Genomic DNA, 16,894 nt, shown 5'->3' with positions numbered 1-16,894 from the left:
ATGACGCAGGGGAGGTAACAGCAACAATGGTCTAGGAGGCTATGAAGGCGGTTATTAGAGGGTGGAGAGGTAGAGGCTGGTGGGAGAGATACTCAGAGTAGACAGGAAGTACGCAGAGACCCCCGAGGAGGGGCTGCTAAAGGAGCGCCGGAGACTGCAGGCGGAGTTTGATCTGCTGACCACTGGGAAGGCGGAAGCGCAGCTCAGGAAGGTGAAAGGGGCGGTCTACGAGTATGGGGAAAAAGCTAGTAGGATGCTGGCGCACCAACTTCGCAGGAGAGAGGCGGCCAGGGAGATTGGGGGAGTCAGGGATAAGGCAGGTAACACGGTCTTGGGCCCAGAGAAGATCAACAAAATCTTCAAGGAGTTTTATTGTAAGCTGTACGAGTCAGAACCCCCAGTGGGAGGGGCAGGGATGAAGCAATTTATGGACCAATTGAGGTTCCCAAGGGTGGACGAAGATCTGGTGGAGGGACTGGGGGCCCCGATTGAGTTGGAGGAGATAGTTAAGGGCCTAGAAAGTATGCAGTTGGGCAAGGCCCCACGTTCGGATGGCTTCCCTGTAGAATTCTACAAGAAATTCTCGGAGCTGCTGAGCCCACTACTGCTAAGAACCTTTAACAAGGCAAAGGAGAGAGGAGCCCTCCCCCTGCCGATGTTGCAGGCTTTAGAACATAGAACATAGAAAAATCCAGTACAGAACAGGCCCTTCGGCCCACGATGTTGTGCCGAACTTTTGTCCTAGATTAAGAACAAATTAATCTACACTCCATTATTCTACCCTAATCCATGTACCTATCCAATAGCCTCTTGAAGGTCCCTAATGTTTCCGACTCAACTACTTCCACAGGCAGTGCTTTCCATGCCCCCACTACTCTCTGGGTAAAGAACCTACCTCTGACATCCCCCCTATATCTTCCACCATTCACCTTAAATTTATGTCCCCTTGTAATGGTTTGTTCCACCCGGGGAAAAAGTCTCTGACTGTCTATCTATTCCCCTGATCACCTTATAAACCTCTATCAAGTCGCCCCTCATCCTTCTCCATTCGAATGAGAAAAGGACGAGCTTTGATCTTGCTCATTTTGAAGAGGGAGAAGGATCCGCTTCAATGTGGGTCCTACAGGCCGATATTGCTCCTGAACTTGGATGCCAAACTGCTGGCTAAACTACTGGAATAGAGGACTTGTGTCCCGGGAGTGATGGATGAGGATCAGACGGGTTTTGTCAAGGGCAGGCCATTGAATACAAATGTGAGGAGGCTCCTAAACATTATCATGATGCCCTCAAAAGGAGGGGACGCAGAAGTAGTGGCTGCAATGGATGCAGAGAAAGCCTTTGACCGGGTGAAATGGGAGTGCCTGTGGGAAGCGTTAGGTAGGTTTGGATTCGGGGAGGGATTCATAGGGTGGGTCAAACTACTGTATCAGGCCCCTGTAGCAAGTGTATCCACGAACCGGCTGAGATTGGAATATTTCAGACTGTACCGAGGGATGAGGCAGGGGTGCCCCCTATCCCCGCTACTATTTGCCCTGGCAATTGAGCCTTTGGCTATAGCGCTGAGGACTTCAAGGAACTTGAGGGGGCTGGTCCAGGGGGGGGAGGAGCACCGGGTTTCACTGTATGCAGATGACCTGCTATTGTATATTTCGGACCCGCTAAAGGGGATGGGGGAGGTCATGCGGATCCTAAGGGACTTTGGGAGCTTCTCGGGGTACAGGTTGAACGTGGGGAAAAGTGAGGTGTTTGTAATCCACGCTAGGGGTCAGGAGGAGAGACTGAGAGAGCTCCGCTCAAGATGGTGGAGAGGAGCTTTCGTTACCTAGGTATACAGGTGGCTAGGAAGTGGGATGCCCTACACAGGCTCAATCTATCTCGGCTTGTAGAGCAGATAGAGGGAGACTTTAAAGGGTGGGACATCCTCCCGCTTTCCCTGGCGGGAAGGGTGCAGACCGTGAAAATGACGGTCCTCCCCAGATTCCTGTTCGTTTTCCAGTGCCTTCCCATCTTCATCCCCAAATCCTTCTTCAAGCGGGTGAACAGGATTATCACGGGATTTATGTGGGCAAACAAGACCCCGCGAGTTAAAAGACTGTTTTTGGAACGCAGTTGACGGGGGGAGGTTGGCGCTTCCGAACTTCTGTAGCTTCTACTGGGCGGCTAATGTAGCCATGATTAGGAAATGGGCAATGGAGGAGGGGTCGGCATGGGGGCGGCTAGAGGCGGTGCCATGCAAAGGCACCAGCCTAGGGGCACTAGTAACGACACCGCTGCCGTTCCCGCCGGCACGATACACCACAAGCCCGGTGGTGAAGGCGGCGCTGAGGGTCTGGGGTCAGTGGAAAAGGCACAGGAAGGAGGAGGGGGGCCTCAGTTTGGACCCCGATACGGAATAATCATAGATTTGTCCCCGGCAAGATAGACGGGGGGTTTCAAAGCTGGCACAGGGCAGGCATTAGAAGGATGGGGGAACCTGTTCATAGATGGGACTTACCCTAGCTTGAAGGCGCTGGAGTAGAAATTCAGCCGGCCCCCTGGAAACGACTTCAGATACCTCCAAGTCCGGAGGGGAACTGTTCATTTAATGTATATTCTCTGTTTGTATAATGATAACAGCCACATAGTTTTGTTAAATATTTTCCTATTATTTTTCTGTTAGTGGTTATGTAAAAATTCTGTTTGATAAAAGCTTTAATAAAAACAAATTTTTTAAAAATTAGAATAGAATAGAATTATAGAATTCCTACAGTGCAGAAGGAGGCCATTCGGCCCATCGAGTCTGTACTGACCCCCGAAAGAGCACCTTACCTAGCCACACTCGCCTGCCCGACCCCCGTAACCCCACAACCACACCAAACCTGCCCATCCTTGGACACTAATTGGCAATTTAGCATGGCCAATCCACCTAACCTGCACATCTTTGGACTGTGGGAGGAAACTGGGGCACCCGGAAGAATCCTGCTCAGACACGAGGAGAGGAAACGCACACAGCCAGTCACTCATTGATTGATTCTAGTGTTGATTGAGACAGTCACTCATTGATTGATTCTAGTGTTGGTTCTAGGATCAGATTCTCTGCACCACTTCCATCACCATTATGGAGTCCATGTCTTCAACAGCTCTCCCTCTTAGGGCAGAATTTAATGTAGGTGATGGGGCCTCACCCACCGTCATGGAGGGCGAACAAGAGCGGCTTTTCAGGAAAATCCTACTCTCATCAAGTATAAATCAGGCAGTGGCAGACCTTCCCCCAGATCAAGGACCCGGGGCAGAGGTCTTGCTGCCAAGAGCTGCTGGCCAATCACGTCCCTGAAATTCTTCATTGCTCAACAGTGCCACCTGGCTGCTGATATCTAAGAAAGGATGGAGAGAGTAAACAGTGAACCACAAGCTTGTTAGCTTAATGACAGTTATTGGGAAAATGCTGAATTCTATTATTAAGGAAGCCTTAACAATGCACTTCGAACAAGTCAACATGGTTTTACTAAACAAGATCTTGTTTGCGACAAATTAGAGTTTTTTGAGAATGTAACTAATAGGGTAGATAAAGTGGAACCAGTTGATGAAGTAAACCTGGATTTCCAAAAGGCATTTGATAAAGTATCCCACAAAGGTTACTAGGCAAGATAAGGGCTCATGGAGTTGGGGGTGGTATTTTGGCATGGGTAGAGGATTGTATAGAAAGCAGAGAGTGTGCATAAATACAGCTTTTTAAAGTTGGCAGGCAATGAACAGTGGAATGCTGCAAGTGTCAGTGCTGGGGCATCAGCTATTTACAATCTATATTCATAACTTAGATGAAGAGACAGAGAATAATGCATTGAACTTTGCTGATGATACCAAGCTAGGTGGGAAGGTAAGCTGTGTGGAGGACACAGAGATGCTACAAAGTCATATAGACAGGTTAAATGAGTGAGAAACAAGAAGTATAATGTAGGTAAGTGCTAAGTTATTCACTTCAGTTATAAGAATAGAAAAGCAGAATATTTTTCAAAAGGTATGAAACTTTTAAGTGTCGATGTTCAAAGATACTTGGGTGTGCTCACACATTGGAATGCAGAAAGTTAGTATGCAAGTGCATCAAGCAATTAGGAATGTAAATACTATGTTGGCCTTTATTGCAAGGGGATTGGGGTACAGGAATAAAGAAATCTTGCTACAGTTGTACAGGGTTTTGGTGAGACCAGATCTGAAATAGTGGCCAAAATCTTCCATCTTTGTTCGCAGCTGGGATTTTCCAGTGTCACTGAAAGTGAATGGATTTTTAAATGGGATGGCACATTTTCCCTTCTTGCTCACAACTGGTCCCGCCATGAATGAGACCAAAAACTTCCGCCCAATGGGCGCAGTAGTTTAGGACTGAGATGAGGAGAAATGACTTCACTCAAACGGTTGTGAATCTTTGGAACTCTTAACCCTGGAGGATTGTGGATGCTGCATCATTGAATACATTTGAAGTCGGGATAGACAGGTTTTTAGTCTCTCGGGGAATTAAGGGATATGAGGAGTAGATGGGAAAGTGGAGTTGAAGCCCAAGATCAGCCATGATTGTACTGAATGGTGGAACAGGCCCAATGGGCCCACTCCTCCTATTTCCTAAGGCCCAGGATCATTGAGTTTCCCAAAGAGAGGTGAGCGAGGGTACGATGAGGGGTTGGTGGGGGGGAGGGGCTGTATTTCAGGTAGCAGAAGTGGTGGGGAGAGAGGTCAGCAGCAATGGCAGGGGTCAGTTGTCAGTTCCCCCTCCCCCCCATTCCATCTTCCCGATGCCAGGTCCCTCGATCAGGCTATGGTGGTGAGTCCCCCATTTGCTGATGGGTGAATACCCACAGCGGTGGTATGAGGCTGTTCAACGGGCATTGACTGCCCACTGAAGTCCCTAAACTTGTGGCAGGTGGCAAGCCTGGACTTAAGGCAGAGACGAGAAGGTGGCAGGGACACTCCCCCATCACCCTCCAAATTCAATGCCCCCACCACCAGACTCACCACAGGCGAGGGCATTAAATTCCACCCATAATGAAGAACATATTGAAATACATCTTGAAGGTGACAATTGCTGTGTGAATCACAGACCACATTAGGTGGACACACGTACACTTCAATCCCAAAATGGAAGTGCACCAATGGCACCAATTTGTCACTTTTCAGTAAAATGTTGTCCACAAGTCACTGGCCTTGCATCATAATCTTGTAAAACATGCCCCTCTCTGCCATCTGATGAACTGCACGGCAAAACTCAGTGGCCGCAATGGTTGGAGAAATCCGTTCTGGTAAGGGAAGGTTTGGAACTTAAATGAAAAATGAAGGAAAAGCTGTAGATGCTGTAAATTTGGGCTGATAACAGCAAATGCTGGAAACACAAAGCCAGTCAGGCATCTTCTGTGGAGCAGATTAGGTTTACTGGAGCAACTTTCTGCCTCTGTTTTTGGGGGACGAGGAATGGCGGATGTAGAAGAGAATCGAGTGGGAGATCCAAAATCGCTCTTTACCTTGGTGGTATATCCCTGCTCGATTGTCCCCCGCCCTCCAATGATGATGTAAGAGGGATCCCGACTTTAAAAGTCAAGATCCCCATTTACATCTGTTTGCAGATGTACATTAGGTGCTCACGCTCAATTGTGCCCCCCCCCCCCCGGTCCCGTGTTGGACTAACTGTTCAGTAAGAAGTCTTACAACACCAGGTTAAAGTCCAACAGGTTTGTTTCAAACACGAGCTTTCGGAGCACGGCTCCTTCTTCAGGTGAATGGAAAGGCTTTCCATTCACCTGAAGAAGGAGCCGTGCTCCGAAAGCTCGTGTTTGAAACAAACCTGTTGGACTTTAACCTGGTGTTGTAAGACTTCTTACTGTGCTCACCCCAGTCCAACGCCGGCATCTCCACATCAGGACTAACTGTTGACGTTGGTGTGGGGGCGCACTGACGTGAATCATGACAGGTTCACCACAACATGTACCTGCCAAACAGAATCCGCTGGAGGCACACAGGGAAGTCAAGCCCCCAGGGAAGAGAGGCTATGTGCAGGCAGTACACTGGCACTTCTCCCTAGCACTATCCAGGCACTGCCCTCTGCCTGGCAGTGCCAGGGCAGAGCTGCGAGTTCCGTGTGACAGGGAGGGGGTTCCATCGGGTGTTCCTTCTTTAATTTTTTTGAGCCTGCCCTGCCAACGGGACATCACCGGACCCACCCTTTCACTTTTTTTTTTACAAGTGCCAAAAAAATGGCAGGAAAAAAACGGTAGCGCGTCTAAAGGCTACACTCGCTTTTCCTTCTCGAATTGATGCTTTGGGAAAATCAGTGGAAAATTCCACCCCACGTTTGAGGTCAACGACCTTCTGTTTGAAATACATTCCAGAATAGAAATCCACCATCACGCCATGTACCACAAACATTCTGTGCTGTACATAATCGTCTTGAATTTGAGAATGCTGGGTGGATCTCATTATGTGCATGTCTGCATATCATGACAGTCTGCACCGGCCCTTGGAAAGAGCACCTTACTTAAGCCCATGCTTCCATCCTATCCCCGTAACCCAGTACCCCCTCCCTCCAATCTGTTGACCTGTCTGAGTTTTGTTCACTCCCTCCCATGATCAAATATTCACTACTTTAGAACACTCCATTACAGAGACTCTGGAATTCCTGCCAGCTTCAAATCCTGTTCCTTCCCCACCCCCACCCCCCTTCCACGTTTTCTGCAACCTTTGACTAGGGCAGCAACAATTCTGAGTGATTAAAAAACACTTAACTCAAAATTCTTGGATAAAATGTGGATCTGAAAGCATCTTGAACAATTGTGCGAAAATGTCCATGTGCTGAGCCCTCGTCTCTCAGAATTGCCAAGAAATCCCATTAAATTGGTGCTGCAGACGATTGGGTTCTCAAATAAAAATCAATAGCTCCCCTCTGAGTCCTTTACTCCAAGAAGCCTTTTGTGTAGAAAATGAGTACTCAATTCAAAGTCTTTTCAGACACCTGCACTTTATAATGCCTGCGTCATGCTGGAAATTACTGGAGGAGGATCAATCAGTGCCATCGAAGCTTTTCATTGTCATTAGTACGTGAGTATTGATCAGCACAGTCAAACAACAGAATGCCAATGATGTTGCAGCAGAAAGAGATTGTTGCTATTTTTGTAAGCGTGACCTTTAAGTTGACATTTATAAGTAAATGTTTCCAGTAACCAATCATTTGATTGAAACGTAACTTATTCTTTCATATGTCAAGCTGGAGCAGCTTAATAGTCTATGCACAGTGCCATTGCATTTATCTGTTTGAGAAAGAGAAGTCATAATTACTTGGTGGCAGCCCTTGGAGTCTCTTACAATTGTCTACGTTATTTAGCTCCTTAAACATTTTATCCCGTTTAGTAAATTGTTCTTTTTCTGTTTGAAATAAGATTACGACAGGTTAGGTGGGGGGTACTGGGTTACGGGGATAGGATGGAAGCTTGGGCTTAAGTAAGGTGCTCTTTCCAAGGGCCGGTGCAGACTGTCATGATATGCAGACATGCACATAATGAGATACAGACAGGCAGCTAATGAACACAGAGAACAGGACATAACCAATCAGCAGGCAGAACACTTGGGGGTGGTCTCCCACTATAAAAGGTACAAGGCACTCACACTCCACCTCTTTCCACTGGTGACATCTACAGTGTGAGTCAGGGTGTACATATCATATAACTCCTACAGCACGTGGCTAAGAGCTAGTCTGGTTCAGGAAGACAGAGTAATCACACTTAGGTTAGCAGAGAGTCGAACACACAGGGAACTGTGTTATCTGTGTGACAAGTTCAATAAATCAAATTGAACTAACTTCAAAGTCTGGAGTATCTCTCAGGTAAAGCTGCATCCAGTTGCAGCCCATGTTATCTTAGTGTGCTTAACACGACACAGGTCTGATGGGCCTGATGGGCCACCTGCACTGTAAATTCTATGATTCCATACAATTGCAGTGAAGTGGTTTGCTTCTTCTTTTTATTCTTTCAAGGGATGTAAGCATTGCTGGGAAGGCCAACATTTAACTGCCATCCCTAATTGGCATCAAGAAGGTGAACCATCTTTTTGACCTACTGCAGTTTATGAGATTAAGGTACTCTCACAGTGCTGGTAGGTAAAGAGTTTCAGGATTTTAACTTCGACGGTGAAGGAACGGGGATATATTTCCAAGTGACTCACAGTGGAGTCCATGCATATCCTTCCCTTGCTCTTCTCAGTGGTAGTCATCACGGGTTTGAGAGGTGTAGCCAAAGAAGCTTTGGTGAGATATTAGAATGGGATGTGTTGGGAATCAATTCCTCCTCTAATGTTCCATCCCTTCTTTTGTAGATTGGCTTTTGGTTATCGTATAATTTTTAAAAAATATAAATTTAGAGTGCTCAATTATTTTTTTTTCCCAATTAAAGGGCAATTTAGCATGGCCAATCCACCTAACCCGCACATCTTTCACGTTGGGGTGAAACCCATGCAGACACGGGGAGAATGTGCAAACACCACACGGACAGTGATCCAGGGCCAGGATTTGAACCCGGGTCCTCAGCGCTGTAGTCCCAGTGGTATGCATTATGCCATTGTGCTGCCCTACATCGTATAATGTTGACTTGCTCCGGTGCATAATGACACTATGAGTTTCAGTCTGTCTGGGCAATACATGGTATTAAAATAGCCAATGCTTCACCAGCGCTCCATTTAACAAATCTGGTTGGTGTTCTAGATCAACACAGAGTGCACCATTTGTTCCTCAAATGCTCTATCCCAGGAATTCAAATGTACAGAGGTTAAAAATTTGATCACCCTTGAGAACAGGCCACGAGGATCGCAATACATAATTTACCAGCGCTTATTCAAAGCAACACAAGCAGCCTGCAAACATTGAGCTGCCTGTGAATTTAATCAATGGTGGCTGCATGGGTCAGCCGGAGGACCAAGTTCCTTTAAGGCTCGCATCACATAAAGATAGTCCACACTAATTAAATTCAGAGTGTACCTCTGAAAGAGCAACTGCATTCAGATTGCAGCAGAGGCGAGAAGTGGTGGAAGAGAACTCAAAGCAGAAAGAACCTTAAAAAATGGCACTGCCTCAGGCTCTTTTTGCAGCACAAGGTCTTGCAGCAGCAGGAGAGGGGTCCTCTTCCCTCAGGGCCAGGAGGCCTTCCATGGGGAGAAAGTAGCCATCACTGCTGTCATGTGAGAGTACCTTTCAGAAATGGGTGTTTATAAATGTGTGTGTACATAAATATCTGTAGTGAGACTACCTTTAAGAAATGGGTGTTTATTACTGCAGTGATGTCAGAGAGGGGGTGGAGCTGGGCTGTCTGTCAGCTTTTTACTTTTGTTTTAGGCTGTTTGCTGCAGGGTGTGTTTTAGTTTCGTTTTCAGAGCTGGACAGCTGCAGTCACAGCCAGAAGGTGTATGAATCTCTCTCTGTAATATAGAGACTGTAAATCGATCCTGGTGATTTAAAACTAATAACAGTAGTGACTTTAACCTGATGTGCTTCTGGTAAAAAGATGTTTTAAGTTGTATGGATGTTAAAAGGAAGTTATTAATTATTACTTGGTGTTGTATTTTTGGGGGGTTGTATTTGAATTAATGGTTGCTAAGATGTTCACTGTATGTTTTAAAAAGGTTAACTTGAGTTCATAGAATAAACATTGTTTTGCTTTTAAAAAATACTTTTCCATTTCTGCTGTACCACACCTGTAGAATGGGCTGTGTGCTCCCCATACCACAATCTATTAAAAGTGTGGGTCAGGTGAACTCCATGATATATTTTGGGGTTCTCTAAACCCTGGCCCATAACACTGCCAATGCTCGCAATGGAACAGCAACATCCTGGATGCAGACTGCAAGAGAGGTTTATATCTTGCAGGAGTGGTCAAGGTGAATTAATGCATAACCACATTCTTCTTTGCAAGGTAAACACTAGCTTCATACGCTACTCCATTCCCATCACACATTTACCAACAACCTCCATCAAACATGACCCAACGTTTCACATTCGTAGCCCCGGGGGGTTTTAGGTACAGGCTGTAGTTCCTTAACCCCATGGAGAACATGGTGCTCGACATTAATGCAGCATGACTGAGCACATGGTCAGTGATGAGGCTGAAATCATCCACAGAAACGTGATGATCTCATCCAATCCATCTTTTCACATCCCAGTTCCCCCTCGGCCTGTATTTCTGTTGTGATTTACAAACTGCAGATGGTGTAAGCGTGTAACACTCCCCCATTTCCCTCAGCATGTCCGTATCTTTCTGGCTTTATGCTTTCAGATACCCAAGAATTGCCAACTGGCCAGTCACTGATGTGGCAGGTTGAAGTTTTGGAAGAACAAGAGACTAATGAAGAAGAAACACTCCATCTCACACTCGCTGCACCAGCTCAGATACCAACACGGCACAAACTTTAGAGAATGGCTTAAAGATATCTTCGGGGCATGAGGGGGCTACAGCCAGAGGGAAATAGTAGCCTAGGTTCCAGCTCCCAGGAAGATCTTGCTGCACGCGAGTTCCACTGCAGAGGACTTGGAAGAGATCTTTGGTGGATGGAAAAAAACTGATGGCAGGCACAGTGAAATGCTCAATGCATTGGCAAGCCTCCCAAAGAGTCTATTGTTACTGTCAAGGAGCAGGAACGTGTCCAGCTCCATACTGACACAAGGCTTTCCGAAGTTTATGACTAACTCACTGAGCACACTGGTAGACCAGATCGCCATGCAGCATCTGACACTTGATCTCTCTGCTTCAACTTGCAGCATAAGCAGAAGCTGTGTAATACCTGAGCGCCGCCGTGGAAACTCAAACTGAAGTCATGTCAGTCGCTAGCCTGCTGCCATCATGACTGTGGATAATATTGCTCAATCGGTCTTTCAAGGTCCCTCACAGGTTGCTGAGGTGCCACTCTGGGCAGTGACTGTGGCTCAGTGGAGAATTACCCTGCTGTCCTCTCTCAGGATTGACAACACGTGTGCTGCCACCACTGCCACCCCATCAGTGCCCTGGCTGTTGGCTGTCAGGCAGTCAGCCCAGACTGCTGCTGCCCCTGCAGAAGTGGTACAGTCTGAAGCCAGGTCTACAAGGCTCAGTGCACCTCAAGGGTTCTGGAAAGCTGTCTGCCATCTTCCCCAAGTGAAAGTCATCAGCTTTCCACCGATCACTCTGCGGTCACTGGGGTAGCACTGGGCATGAGTACTCAGCTGGGTAAAGGCTCCTGCCGGATAGACATTAAGGGAAGGCACAGGTGGAATTTTGTTTGGAAAATTCAATGTTTTTATTGGATAAAGTTAGATAAAGTTGTATAGCATGATTGTTTTGTGATGCTTATAATGATAATAATCTTTATTATTTTCACAAGTAGGCTTACATTAACACTGCAATGAAGTTACTGTGAAAAGCCCCTAGTCACCACATTCCGGCACCTGTTTGGGTACACAGAGGGAGAATTCAGAATATCCAATTCACCTAACAAGCCCATCTTTTGGGACTTGTGGGAGGAAACCGGAGCACCCGGAGGAAACTCATGCAGACACGGGGAGAACGTGCAGACTCCGCACAGACAGTGACCCCAATTTCAAGGATATGGTCAAAGGAACGTTGTGATGGTCTATAACGGAGGGATGGTAAGGTGCAGATCTGTTGTCCAATGGGGATATGAATTTGTATTCGTGGGAATCAGTCAAGTGGGGCATTTTTAGACAGCTACTCGGAATGTGGACGTGCCAGCTTCGTTCTCCCTTCCTCTTCGGCTTCTCGCTGAATCACTGGTGCCAGAGGTTGAGCCCTGGTGATGGCCAGATTGAGGTAGATGCTGAGATTGGGACATTCGCTCCAGCCAGACATCAGCGGGGCTCCTGCAGAGCACTCGAGGCAGGGGAACTGTTGCTTCTGCCCACCAGCTGATGCTAAATGGGGAGAGTCCTTCCTGCTTCTGAACACAAGGCACATGTGGCACCACTGGCTCTCAATAAAAGCATGTTGGGCCTGTGTGCACGGTTATGGAGTCATGTCATGGTCGCCTTTCTTTCTGGCAGTCACCCTCTGAATTGATGTAGTGTTTGAAAATCTGTGCGAACAGCTGACTGGCACAGAATGAAAGCATCACGACCGTTGTCAGGCTACCAGGCATTCACCAACATGTTGTAAATGTTGTCACGCGCAAGCTGCACATTCCGTGGTTCTGGCCGATCTCAGTAAAGACACATGCATGCATTTGATGGCAGGCTGCACCACTGAGAAGTCTGATATCCTGCAAAAGCCAAGTTGTATTCTGCCTGCTTCTCTCTCTGTTCAGATGGAACACAATAAACTCCCCTCTCCTTATGTACAGAGTCTCTGTTACCTATTTGAATCTTACGGATAGTGAACTGGGATATATGTTGGCTATCTCGCCTGTTCCAGCCATGTAGGAATCTGACACAAAGAAATTTGGGGGCACAGTCACCTTCACAGCCAATGGCAATGCCATTGCTGCCCTGTTCTGAGGCTGCGAGTTTGCTTCCAGGAGATGGCAGAGTTTCACAAACACCTCATCACATACAGCACCCACACTGCTCCTGGTTTGTGTGGAGATAAGAGAATAGATGGAGAACTTCTCCTGCTGAGAACCCGTCTCCCCATCTCCTCCCTCCGTGCGCAGCTTACGAACATACAAACATATGATCTTGGAGCAGACGTAGGCCATTCAGCCCCTCAGCCCTGCTCTACCATTTTATAAGATCATGGCTGTGTTTCGAGTTCCACATTCCCATAAACCTCCAATAACCTTTGATCCCCTTGCCTGAAACAAATCTATCTACCCCTGCCTTAAAAATATCCAATGACCCCCACGTTCTCTTCTTTGCTGCCTCTGAACCACCTTCCTTTCATGCTACAACCCCAGGGATACCTGATGTTATAGGCCTCATAATTGTGACCCTGCTGTGTTTAGAGCTTTTCCATTCACTGAAATGTCTTTTCAACATACAACGCCATTCCACGTTGACATCATCAGCTCCTCAAAACACGCAGCACTTCCACAAACTGAAACAAACCAGTGGAAATCATTCAGCAACTAATCAGCAAATTGTTGATGATCACTTTAAATAGCACTGGTGGAGAGGGTCCTTCCTGCTTCTCAACACAAGTTCAGCTGTACAAGGTTAAGAGAAATTGTCAAACTGGCAGTGCTAACTGATGTAACAACATGCCTACTCTGCATTTTTCTAGTGCATACTTCTAATGCCTGTGCAAACACCCTTATCAAGACGGTGCTTGGCATTGGCCACAACAGGCGAGAGGACAGGTAGCGCAGATACATTTTGGTACCAAAACGGCATCTGTAAGGCCAAAACTACAGACTCCATTCGCAAGGAGTTGTCCCCTACCGAGTGTTGCAGACTGTCACATTTCTAAAGCCCAGGACTACCTGCTGAGGGATGCACTGAAGCCTGGGGCAGTTGTCACAGAGGTTCAATGGTGGAAGGTCGCTGTTCAAGACCTTTCAGCCATAGTGCATGTCATAATATACACACCAGTATATCATGGTGCAGACACACACTGATTGACACACTGCAAGACCAATCAACACACACAAAACCGCAGCCAATCACTAGTTGGAGCACACTCACTATAAAGTCAGAGGGCATCAGTTTCCCCGCTCATTTGGGATGCAGCCTCTAAGAAGGACAGAGCTCACAGCCTGCAGCACAGATCTTCACCATGTGCTGAGTGCATAGTCTGGTTAGGATAGGCATAGGTCTTTAGTTTAATCTAACATAGTGTCGACCCACAGTGAAAGTATATTCAACAGTTTCTAGCTTAATAAAATAGTGTTGTACTATTTCAAGTGTTGGTAGCCTGTATGTGTTACTGCTGAGGTAAACGCAGTCTCCACAGAGGGGAGGGAAATTGTCACGCCCCTCCCCGGGTGTTTAACTCTTAGTGAATGTAGATGATGAATATTACGGACCAGATTCTCTAGCCTCTCCGCGACGTATTTCTCAGCGGGGGCGGGGGTGGGGCACCATAGTTGGCCAGCTGCATGAAGGGATTTCCCATTGAATCCAAACCAAGCCGTCGGGAAATGTGGCGGGGGTGAGTGTCAACGGGACTAGAAAATCCCATTAGCGTGAACAGCCAGAAGATTTCACCCTACATGTATCAGAATTGTATCCAAGCACTTCAGACAGAGTGCAACTTGATCTATGTAGACAACTTAAGCACCTTTTCACCATTTGTAATAACCATATTGAAATGTCTGTAATGTTCCTTGGACTGTATTGAAACACCCCAGGATGCAACAGGATCTATGTAGAAAACCTGAATGTTATGGCACTTTGTGTGATAGCCATTTTGAAATGTTTATAAAGTCTTTCAGATATTTTAGGAATAAAGTATATCTTGCAAAAATAAAACTACAGGGCTCTGTGGAGCCCAATCCTGCTGTCTCGATTTCTAACCTCTTTCTTGCCTTGTTTTTTTTTTACAACTTATAGCTTTTTGAAAGCCAAGTCTGGCATCTCCAAACCACTACTTGATTTATCTCATTACATTTACTACATTTTTCAACAATGGCGACGAGTTGTACTGAGGGGTTTGGCCTTTTACCGAAGTAGCTTAATCATAAAATGAACAGCCCCTTCTGAAGAACATTGAATGTTGCATTCATTCACAAGAAAGTCACTAAGTATTTCAATTATCACAGATATTAATAATTAACTGATAAAGATCACTATTTGATTGTTACGTGATTAACGGGAAATCTTTGCACTGTGGTGATTTTACAATATGACCAAAATGAAGCAATCTTCTCTCGATTCTGGAGCCAGATTCCTGCTCCTGCTCACTTTTTAGTTGCCCCTGCTGTTTCAATCTGGATTCATTGAGAACAGTGACAGGTTTAAATTGCTTCTTCCCACAGGTTCAGAAGCTTGCCAACACTCATGCTATGCACTCATGAAGCTGTGTCTGAGGTGAGAATCTCCGGGGATCGGAGCCATTTCAGTTTCTCTGCCATTCCCTGTGGGAAGGGGGGGGGCAAATTGGAAAAAAGAGACCTGGATGCGCACGCCCTCTCAGTCAGGCCAGGTGGATGGTGAGAGGGGATAAAATTGCCGGAGAAAAGGACAATCTGATCCCCAGAAATATTATCCCGGTAAAAAGGCAAAGGGTGGAATTTTCCAATCCTCCCTACAGTGGGTTTCATGGTGGGTGGGGGGGGGGGTTGGGAAATGGGAGGGTGGGGAGGGGGGAATGGCGGGGGTGGACTACATGGCGGGAGCTGAGGTGTGAAATGGCACAGGAACGTATGTTCCTGCCCGTCATGGGCAGCAAGGTGGCACAGTGGTTAGCACTGGTGCACCACACCTCCAGGGTCCCAGGTTCAATTCCGGCCTCGGGCGACTGTCTGTGTGGAGTTTGCGCTTTCTCCCCGTGTCTGCGTGGGTTTCCTTCGGGTGCTCCGGTTTCTTCCTACAGTCCAAAGATGAGCACAGTAAGAAGCACCAGGTTAATGTCCAACAGGTTTGTTTCAATCACTAGCTTTCGGAGAACTGCTCCTTCCTCAGGTGAATGAAGAGGTAGGTTCCAGAAACATTTATATAAACAAATTCAAAGATGCCAGACAATGATTAGAATGCGAGAATTTGCAGGTAATTAAGTCATTACAGATCCTGAGAGAGGGGTAATCCCAGGTTAAAGAGGCGTGAATTGTCTCAAACCAGGACAGTTGGTAGGATTTTGCAAGTCCAGGCCAGATGGTGGGGGATGAATGTAATGTAACATGAATCCAGGTCCCGGTTGAGGGCGCATTCACGTGTGCGGAACTTGGCTATCAGTTTCTGCTCGGCGATTCTGCGTTGTCGCGCATCCTGAAGGCCGCCTTGGAGAATGCTTACCCGAAGATCAGAGGCTGAATGCCCTTGACTGCTGAAGTGTTCCCCGACTGGAAGGGAACATTCCTGCCTGGTGATTGTCGCGCAATGTCCGTTCATTCGTTGTTGCAGCGTCTGCATGGTCTCGCCAATATGCCACGCTTTAGGACATCCTTTCCTGCAGCGTATGAGGTAGACAACATTGGCAGAGTCGCACGAGTATGTACCGCGTACAGTGGTGTTCTCACGTGTAATGGTGGTATCCACGTCGATGATCTGGCACGTCTTGCTGAGATTGCCAAGGCAAGTTGTGTGGTGTCATGGTCTCTGTTCTGAAGGCTGGGTAGTTTGCTGCAAACAATGGTTTGTTTGAGGTTGCGCAGTTGTTTGAAGGCAAGTAGTGCGGGTGTGTGGATGACCTTCATCGATGATGTGTTGAAGGCTGCGAAGAAGATGTTGTAGTTTCTCTGCTCCGGGAAAGTACTGGACGATGAAGGGTACTCTGTCGGTTGTGTCCCGTGTATGTCTTCTGAGGAGGTTGGTGCGGTTTTTGCTGTGGCGCGTTGGAACTGTCAATCGATGAGTCGAGCACCATATCCCGTTCATACGAGGGCATCTTTCAGCGTCTGTAGATGTCTGTTACGCTCCTCCTCGTCTGAGCAGATCCTGTGTGTACGGAGGGCTTGTCCATAGGGGATAGCTTCTTTAATGTGTTTAGGGTGGAAGCTGGAGAAGTGGAGCATCGTGAGGTTATCCGTGGGCTTGCGGTAAAGCAAAGTGCTGAGGTGACAGTCCTTGATGGAGATGAGTGTGTCCAAGAATGCAACCGATTCTGGAGAGTAGTCCATGGTGAGTCTGATGGTGGGATGGAACTTATTGATGTCATTGTGTAGTCATTTCAGTAATTCTTCTCCACATCATCAGTCCAAAGATGTGCAGGTTAAGACTGGCCATGCATTCTGGATTTTAACTAAATGTTTATTCCATTGTCTTCTAAGGTTAAGGAGAATAACAGTAAAACACATAATATATTCATTAAAC

This window comes from Scyliorhinus canicula, chromosome 20, assembly GCF_902713615.1.
Source record: "Scyliorhinus canicula chromosome 20, sScyCan1.1, whole genome shotgun sequence".
In the NCBI taxonomy this organism is placed as follows: Eukaryota; Metazoa; Chordata; class Chondrichthyes; order Carcharhiniformes; family Scyliorhinidae; genus Scyliorhinus; species Scyliorhinus canicula.
This window is presented reverse-complemented; position numbering follows the sequence as displayed.